This window comes from Hibiscus syriacus, unplaced genomic scaffold, assembly GCF_006381635.1.
Source record: "Hibiscus syriacus cultivar Baekdansim isolate YM2019G1 unplaced genomic scaffold, ASM638163v2 tig00111812_pilon, whole genome shotgun sequence".
NCBI lineage: Eukaryota > Viridiplantae > Streptophyta > Magnoliopsida > Malvales > Malvaceae > Hibiscus > Hibiscus syriacus.
In genome coordinates, this window is record NW_024063187.1 from 2,740,964 (window position 1) to 2,751,089 (window position 10,126).

The 10,126-nt window shown below is 37.6% G+C and overlaps 1 pseudogene; it reads left to right on the forward strand.

The window, feature by feature from the left end:
* Positions 1 to 9,172: 9,172 nt before the first annotated feature.
* On the forward strand, positions 9,173 to 9,731 carry LOC120171151 (annotated as a pseudogene).
* Positions 9,732 to 10,126: the final 395 nt, after the last annotated feature.

Sequence of the window (10,126 nt, forward strand, 5' to 3'; positions counted from 1 at the left end):
TTGGTTGGGCTGATTGAACAGTTGGGGTAGTGGGTGTCTGGGGAATGGCTCTCACTATTTGCCTCAAGGTAGAGGTTAAATTTCCAAAGAAGGCCACTTTATCGACTCTTGCGTCTCCAAGATCTCCATGCTAAGAGTCTGGGACAAACTCATCTCTGGAATCACCGGATAAAGATGTTCTACCCTCGTCTCTAGCCTCTCTAATATGTCATAGGCTTCTATCCATCTAAAAAATATGAGATTAAGACGAAAATGAAGAATTACTACTACTAATTCAGATGCAAAAGTACGACATTATTCTTTAAGGGAACGTATACTCATAAACTCTTTACTGGCATAGACTCGTTGCTCATAGGAACGTCTGAACCAATACGACACACAGTCGACCGATCAAAGTGCTACACGAAACCATCGAAGTGGCTGGCCAACATTTTTCTCATTTTTCTTACTTTAAAGCTAACATTATCACAATAAAAATCAACCATAAAAATATAATTTAAACTTTATACTAGGTAGCTCCCATAATAGATATTTACATTCAAAATAATACATACCAACTTTTAAAAAGAATTGATGACTACACTTGATAATAGGGTTTAAAAATACACATGCAATTCCAAAAACTTGAGACGTACTCTGATCTACTCTTGGTCTAGACCTCGGTTCCTATAACTCCTCAACTACTCCACCTAATATGCGTAAGGAAACAAATTCCAAATGCTAAGCTAACTAGCTCAGTGTCAAACTAACAACTAGATCATACTAAAAGTGTAACACTAAAAGGCTCAAGTTATCAGGTCTATTGTTTTGCTTTAGTGAGTATACTTGTATACTCACACTCTATTCTATGGTAAACATCATTGTGCAGGTGATAGTTTTGTATCTCAGAGCTCATAAACCCCTCTAGTCTACCGAGGATGTGGCGCTCGAAATCTCTGCATCAGACACAACACCCTCGACTAATTCACCCATTGCGACTGTCAGGCCTTAGCCTTAGTTTGTCAGCTTAAAGTGCCTTGTGCACTCCCTCAGGATATCTAGACTAAATCTATACTTTGGACACTGATACTTTCTCTAAAGGAACTCGGGTGTCCTTGTCATTTCCTGAGCATTCAAACAAGGCTAGTCTTATTTCATCCTACTTTATATCGTTTCAATATTTGAATTAAGCATTAAAATGGTTCTAACTTGTAGTCTTATTTGGGAGTAACTAAAAGCTTTTGAAAAACCTTACTAGTTTGAATAATACCTCTTGATTTTAAAAATCCAAGATTTAAGCTTGTTATCGATGTTGGCCTTACAGTATCGATACCCTCTCCTTAGTATTGATACACTACCTAAGGTATTGATACCCCAGCTGAAATACCTTGAATGAAGAAGGGGAGTATCGATATTGAGACCTTGGGTATCAATACTCCCTATAGTACCGATACCAAAATGGCATTTTGGTTGTTCTTGATACCAAGCCCTTTGATCTCGATCTCTATATCGAACCCTCAGTATCGATACTCCTTTAAGGGGTATCAATAATGCTCTTCAAAAAGTCTCAATTTAAATTCTGAAACATGAATAATATAAACACTTCTTCTTACAGTATTGATACTCACCCTTAAACATACCCTATTTATACACGAATTTGCTACCCAATCTCCCTAATTTTACTACTTTGAGGTTTTATAAAGTCTTATGTGAATCATGATGGGTCATAAATAAGGCTTTATAGCATGCTAAAATAATTTTAATAAGAATCTACCATGAAATCTTACTAAACATGCTTCAAACACAATTTTCTAGCTATAACTCATTTCTAATGATCTATAACTGGTATGGTAAAGTTGTGTGTTACCTGGCTTCCTTGGTTGCTAAAACTCCTCTCAAATCAACTAGGATTCACTTTTTCTTTACCCAATGACTTTGAACTTTCTTCTACCTCTTTAGCTAAATAAAGGTAATAAATAGGGTTTATTAACTTATTTAAGACTTAAAACAAGGTTATGGATACTTTAACCCACTCAAATTTACTAGAATAAAATTTAATCCTTTGATTCTGTTAACATTCCTTAAAAACCCATTCTCTAAAACCAACGCCAAAACTTGAGATTAAGGGCTTGAAATGAAGCTTAAGGGATGAAGGTTAAGATTCTTACCTTGGTTGACTCTAACTAGGCTTGAGATTCAAAAAGCTTCCACCTTTTTGCTTTCTTTAAGGAATAAAAGAAATAAAGAAGAGAAGAGAAGAGAAAATGGAATAGTGGTTTTGGTGGGTAGATCACATGAAAAACACCTATAAAAAGGGAGTTTTATCCTTTAAAACTGGTTATGGGTAAATTACTACTTTGGTTCATCTCCTTTAAAACCCATATTAAAATCATCTTTTGCCCTAAGCTTTTAGGCCAACTGAATCCCAATACCCTTAAGAACTAATCTAAGAGATCTAATGGGCTTAAATTATGGGTTTCAGGTCAACCCCGAACTACTGACCCAGAATTCATGGTGATACAACTCTCTTCTCCTACAAGAAATATTGTCCTAAAATTTCTCTAGCGAAAGGTTTCACTCTAAATATTTAATGGGAATCTATGACAAATTTGAACCATTATAACATCTAATCTTAAGGGCTGAACACTAGGTCGACTAGAGTGGTAACTGAAATAGGAAATAGGGTAAGGCTACCTAAGATCACATTAGCTCTATCATCATCTTTGTGAGATCGGATTACAAACTGATGGGCCATGATTCTATGTTATACACTAGCTCCGGACTAAATTGCAGCCCTACTAGCCTAACCAGAAGAACTCCCTCATCTTTGAGATCTTCTACCTCTCTAAACTATCAGAGATGACTTTATCCTGAGCTTCTGGTAATTTCGAAGAAAATAATCCAGGGATCTACAACGGTAATAACCCCAGGTCTCATGCTTGTAAACTCCTAGGTGACTCCTACCACAGAGAGAACAACTAGGCTAAGAAGACGCTCTCGATGATAACCCAAAACTAGCCACCAACGTGGTAGAAAATGGCCTCCTGCTCTGATTGGTCCTACTCCTACCCCCACTCAAACTTTGTGTGGTCTGCTAGATTGGTCTTTCGGAGCTCTCCAAGGCTTTTGAGAATCTCTTGACCTCTTGGATGTTTAGGATGGTTCTGCTAACTCAACAACTTCTCTACCATGACCAGAAGTATTACTATTTTCCACTGTTTTCCTTGCTAAAACTCTTTCAACTACCTTCGTCTGATGACCTAACTCGGCAAAAACTCATGGTGGATTGGTAGCTAGATGAGTTAGGATATCTAGTCGGATACTCCCCCAAAACTTTTTGTAGTGATAGTACTCTGATGAAATCAACTCTGGGGCATACATACACAACTGGAGGAACACAACCTCATACTCGTATACAGATTTATCCCCATTCAGTTAACTGATTTAACTGGTCCCTCGTTGTGTCTATATGGGTCTCTCTGACATACTTTTGGAGGAACTCCTCAAAAAACTGGTCCCAAGTAGATCGCTCAGGCTCTAACGACATCTCTACAGTTTTTCATCAGTCTATTATGTCATCTTTCAGTAGGGAAAATACACACTCTAACATTCCCTCAGGGGTGAGATGCAGCTGACGAAGTGTCCAAAGGGTTTCTATTAACCACTGGTTCGATACGAATGGATCATCATCTCTTGATCCAAAGAAATCAATGGTTTGATACCTCTGGAGCCTTTATATTGGGGTTTCCTAATTTTATACAACAGGAGGAACTGGTTGGGATGGGTGAACAGGTGGGGTAGAAGTGTTTGGGGAATGACTCTCACTATTTGCCTGAAGGTAGACGTCAAATTTCCAAAAAGGTCACTTCATCGATCAATGTGTCTCCAAGCCCTCCATTCTCGGATTTTGGGACAAACTTATCTCTAGAATCATCGGTTAAAGAAGGTATACTCTCGTCTCTACCCTCTCTATTATGGCCTGGGCTTCTATCCATTTCTAATCTGAGATTAAGATAAAAACAAGGAATTACTACTACTAATTCAGATTCAGAAGTACGACCTAACTCTTTAGGGGAATGTACACTCATAAACTTTTTATTGACACTTACCCACGGGTCTTAGGAACATATGAACTAGTACAACACACAGTCGACCGATCAGAGTGCTACATAGAACCTCCGAAGTGGTTGAACAACATTTTCTCATTTTTCTTACTTTAAAATGATCATTCTCACAATAAAAATCAACCATAAAAATACAATTTAAACTTTATACTGGGCAACTCCTGAAATAAATATTTATATTCAAAATAATATATATCGACTTTTAAAAAAGAATTGATGACTCAACTTTATAATAGGGTTTAAAAATATACATGCCCTTTCAAAAATTTGAGACGTATTCTGATATGCTCTTGGTCTGGACCTTGGTCTCTGTAGCTCCTCAACTGCTCCACCTAATCTATGTAAGGAAATAAATTCCGAACACTAAGTCAACTAGCTCAGTGCCATACTAACAACTAGATCAATAATAAAAGTTTATCACTGAAAGGCTCAAGCTATCAGGTCTACTGCTTTGCTTTAGTGAGTACACTTGTATACTCACTATCTCCTCTATGGTATACAACATGTTGCGACAAAGGGTTCTACATCTCGAAGCTCACACACCCCTCTAGTCTACCGAGGATTAGGCCCTTAAAATCTCTGCATCAGACACCACACCCTCGACTAACCCACCCCTTGCGAGTGTCAGGACTTGGCCTTTGTTAGTAAGCTTAAAGTTCCTTGTGCACTCCCTCGGGATATCTAGACTAAATCTATACTTTTGACATGCTAGTTTCTCTAAAGGAACTCGGGTTTCCTGGTCGTTTCTAGAGCATTCAAACAAGGCTAGTCTTATTTCATCATACTTTATCTCGTTTCTACATATGAAATCATTAAAATGGTTATCACTTTTAGTCTTATTTGGGAGTAACTAAAATATTTTGTAAAACCTCACTAGCTTCTATAATTCCTCTTGATTTTAAAAATCCAAAACTTAAGCTTAGTATCGATATTGGCCTTATAGTATCGATACCCTTTCCTCAGTATCGATACCTTACTTGAGGTATTGATACCCTAGCTGAAGTGCCTTGAAAGAAGAAATGGAGTATCAATATTCATAAAGAAGAAAATGGAGTATCAATATTCATAAAGAATAAAATGGAAGAGTGGTTTTAGTGGGTAGCTCACGTAAAAAACACTTATAAAAAGGGGATTTTATTTTTTAAAACTAGCTCTGGGTAAATTGCTACTTTGGTCCCTCTCCTTTAAAACCCATACTAAATCATCATTTGCTCTAAAATTTTAGGCCAAATGAACCCCAATACCCTTAACAAATGATCTAGGAGATATAATGGGATCAAATTACAGGTTTTGGGTTCACCATAACTACTGACCCAAAATTTGGGGTGTTACAACTCTACCCTCCTACAAGAGATTTTATCCCGAAATTTCCCTACATAAAGGTTTCACTCTGAATCTCTACTAGGCATTTATGAAAACTTTTAACCACTAGAACATCTAATCTTGAGCTGAAAACAAGGTCGACTAGAGTGGTAACTGGAATAGAAAACAGGGTAAGGGTACCTGAGATCGCATCAACTCCATCATCATCTTCTTGAGCTCGGATCGCAAACTGACGGGTCACAATTCTATACTTCATACTAGCTCCATACTGAATTACAACCCTACTAGCTTGACCAAAAAAACTCCCTCATTTCTAAGATCCTTTGCCCCTCTACACTGTCGAAGCTGAATGTTGGGTCGAAACGGGAGCTATATCCTGAGCTTATTAGCAATATCAGAGAAAATGATCCAGGGATCCACAAAAGTAACAACCCTTGGTCCCAAGCCTACAAACTCCTGGGTGCCTTCTACCAAAGAGAGAACAACTGGACTGAGAAGGCACTCTCGATGATCCCCCAAAACTAGCTACATATGCGGTAGACAATGGCTTCTTGCACTGAATGATCCTACTTCCATCCCACTCAAACTTTGTGTGGTCTGCTAGAATGGCCTGCTGGGGCTCTCCAAGGCTCCTGAGAATCTCTCGACCTCTTGGATGGCTGGGATGGTTCTGTTGACTCAACAACTTCTCTACCCTGACCAGAAGTAATACCCTTTTTCGCTGCTTTCCTTGCTAAAACTCTTTCTACTAAATTCGTCTGACAAACTAACTTGGTGAAAACTCGTGGTAGATCGGCAGATAGGTGAATGATGATATCTAGTCGGAGGCCCGCTCTGAACTTTCTACAACGATAGTACTTTGACGAAACCAACTCTGGGGTCCTAGGAACATCTAAACCTTTCTCTAAAACCACTAAATGTAACACCCTTAAATAGTATGACACGCATTCAACCGATCAAAGTGCTACACAGAACCATAGAAGTGGCTGACCGACATTTTTCTCTTTTTCTTACTTTAAAACGAACATTATCACAATAAAAATCAACCATAAAAATATAATTTAAACTTTATATTGGGCATCTCCCTAAATAGATATTTACATTCAAAATAATACATACTAACGTTTTTTTAAAAAAATTGATAACTCAACTTTACAATAGGGTTTACAAATATACATGCCCTTCCAAAAACTTGAGACGTACATTGATATGTTCTTGGTCTGGACCTTGATCTTTATAGATCCTCAACTACCCCACTTAATTTTCATAAGGAAACAAATTTCAAACACTGAGCTAACTAGGTCAGTTCCACATTAACATTTAGATAATGTTAAAAGTGTATCACTGAAAGGCTCAGACTATCAGGTCTAATGCTTTGCTTTAGTGAGTATACTTGTATACTCACTCTCTAATCTATGGTAGACATCATGGTGCAGCTAAGGGTTTTACATATTGGTACTCACACACCACTCTAGTCTACCAAGGATTAGGTCCCTGGAATCTCTGCATAGGACACCACACCCTCGACTAACCCACCCCCTAGTGATTGTCAGGCCTTGGCCTTGGTTAGTCAGATTAAAGTGCCTTGCCTACTCCCTAAGGATATCCGGACTGAATCTATACTTTCGACACTGATAGCTTCTCTAAAGGAACTTGAGTATACTGGTCGTTTCCTAAGCATTCAAACAAGGCTAGTCTTATTTCATCCTACTTTATCTTGTTTCTATGTTTAAATTAATCAATAAATTGGTTCTCATTTATAGTCTTAGTTGAGAGTAATTAAAAGCTTTTGGGAAACCTCACTAGCTTCTATAATACCTCTTGATTTTAAAAATCCAAAACTTAGGGGTTGTTTGTTTGGTTATGAATGGAACCATTCAGCGTGTCTGTTTCTCACCTCTAAATGATTCAGTACTGACTGATTCAGCAAAACAGTGCTAAATGATTCAGCACAAAAGTACATTCTGAATGATTCAGATTCATTATCAAACAACATGTCACATTCAGCGCTAATTCATACAGAGCCTCTGAATCATTCAATGCTTAATCATTCTGAAGTAAACAAACAACCCCTTAAGCTTGGTATCAATATTGGCCTTACAATATTGATATCCTCTCCTCAATATCGATACATTACCTAAGGTATTGACACCCCAACTGAAGTGTCTTGAAATAAGAAGGGGAGTATCAATACTCATATAGGAGTATCAATAGTGGGACCTTGGGTATCGATACTCCCTAGAGTACCGATACCAAAATGGTATTTTGGAATCCTAGTCTCAATACCAAGCAATTCAGTCTCAATACCGAAACTTTAGTATCAATATTCCTTTAACGGGGTATCGATACTTCCCTTAAAAACTCTCGATTTTAAGCCTGAAACATGAAAAATATTGATATTGTTTCTAACAGTATCGATACTCGCCCTTAAACATGCCCTATTTAGGCACAAATTTGCTACCCAAACTCCATGATTTTACTACTTTGAGGTTTTCCACTTGTTATTACGTCTTATGTGAATCATGGGGGTCATAAATAAGGCTTTATTACATGCTAAAATAACTTTAATAGGAATCTACCATGAAATCTTACTTAACATGCTTCAAACTCAACTTCCTAGCTATAACTCATTTCTAATGATCCACAACTGGTTCGATAAAGCTGTGAGTGTGTTACTTGGCTTCCTTGGCTGCTAAAACTCCTCTTGAATCAACTAGGATTCACTTTTTCTTTACCCCTTGTCGTTGAACTTTCACCTACCTTCTTAGCTAAACAAAGGCAATAAAAAGGGTTTACTAACTTATCTAAGACTTAAAAAAAGGTTAATGATACTCCAACCAACTCAAATTTACTAGAATAAATTTAAATCCTTTGATTCCCTTAACCTTTCTTAAAAACCCATTTTCTAAAACCAACACCAAAACTTGAGATTAAGGGCTTGAAATGAATCTTAAGGGATGAAAGTTAAGATTCTTACCTTGGTTGACTTTAACTAGGCTTGAGATTCAAAAAACTTCCACCTTTTTACTTGCTTTAAGGAAGAAAATAAAGAATATAAGAGAAGAGAAAATGAAAGAGTGTTTTTGGTGGGTAGCTCACATGAAAAACACATATAAAAAGGGGGTTTTATCCTTTAAAACCGGCTATGGGTAAATTGTTACTTTGGACCATCTCCTTTAAAACCCATACCAAAGTCATCATTTGCCCTAATTTTTGGGCCAGTTGAAGCCCAATACCCTTAAAAACTGAACTAGGGGATCTAATGGGCTCAAATTATGAGTTTCAGGCTGACCCGAACTACTAATCTGGAATTCAGGATGTTAGAAGTTGGATACTAATCTTGCTGTGAAAGATGACCGATGACTGATGTCGATTAACTGCCAACGATGACCAAACAAGTTTAGTGCATAAAATTGAGTTTAGTGACAAAATTAATGCAACCCTAAAATTCAATGTTTAAAACGAGAGAGAGGGGGAATGCAGTTCATAGAGGGTTTTTTGAAAAGGAAAAGGATTGATAAATAATAATAAAAATATGAAATTTGTAGCCCAATAGGGGAATCAATTGTAATTAAGAAATCATTACTACATGCTCCACCTCCCCCTTCCTCTAGTGTTTATAAATCACCTTTTGGTGATAATGCTTGCCTCAAAACCTCCCCCCGGCCTCTCTTTCTTAAAGAAGAATAAAAAATCCACTAAAAATACCCACAAAAGAAGATCATCATGCACAAAAGAAGATCATCATGACTGGTTCTGGTTCTGGTTCCTCTTGTGGTGCCTGCAAGTTCTTGAGAAGAAAATGCGTTAAAGGATGTGTCTTTGCACCTTATTTCAGCTAGAGCAAGCTGCGACCCAATTTGCAGCCATTCACAAGGTTTTTGGTGCAAGCAATGTCTTAAAGTTCCTTGCTCACCTCCCTGTAAGTGAACGTTGTGAAGCTGCCGTCACAATATCCTATGAAGCTCAAGCTAGGCTCCAAGACCCCATTTATGGCTTCGTTTCTCTTATCTTTGCCTTCCAACAACAGGTTTGAAATTGATGATTTGGAACCCTAATTTGATTTTCGAATAGAGAGATCTGATCATTCATTTCTTCCAACAGGTTGTCAATTTACAGGCACAGTTTGCTTCTCGCAAGGAACAAGCAGCTCAGAGCACTACTGTTACTGGGAACCCTAATGAAAAATACTATGGAAAGCTTCTTTCTGATCAGCTCCATTATGTTCAAAGTTGGCTTCACCCACATGATTCAACCATGGCACCACCGAACTGGGATAATGGGTTTCGGATCCGAATTCTTTAGGGAACTATGAAAGTTCATCGGTATCTCATCATCGTCAGGTGAGCATCAATCGTAATTTACTGCTTTTGGAGGGGAGACCCCCCGTTCCATGTCTTCTTTTGAACAATGGAGTTTCCAGGATGTCGATGTCATTAAATCCATGGCCTTTGGATATCCACATCAGGGATTTAAGTAGTTGTATGTTATCGGAATATAGACCATTATATAATGATAAAATTATCATCTGAAATCGTTATTTCACAACTGCAATACCTGTTATGATCACAATATCACCCACAATTGCTGCTATTTCACAACTGCAATACCTGTTATGATCACAATATCACCCACAATTGCTGCTATTGTGAGAAACACAACTCAACCGAAAACATCTTTCATAATTTAGTCAGTGAAAA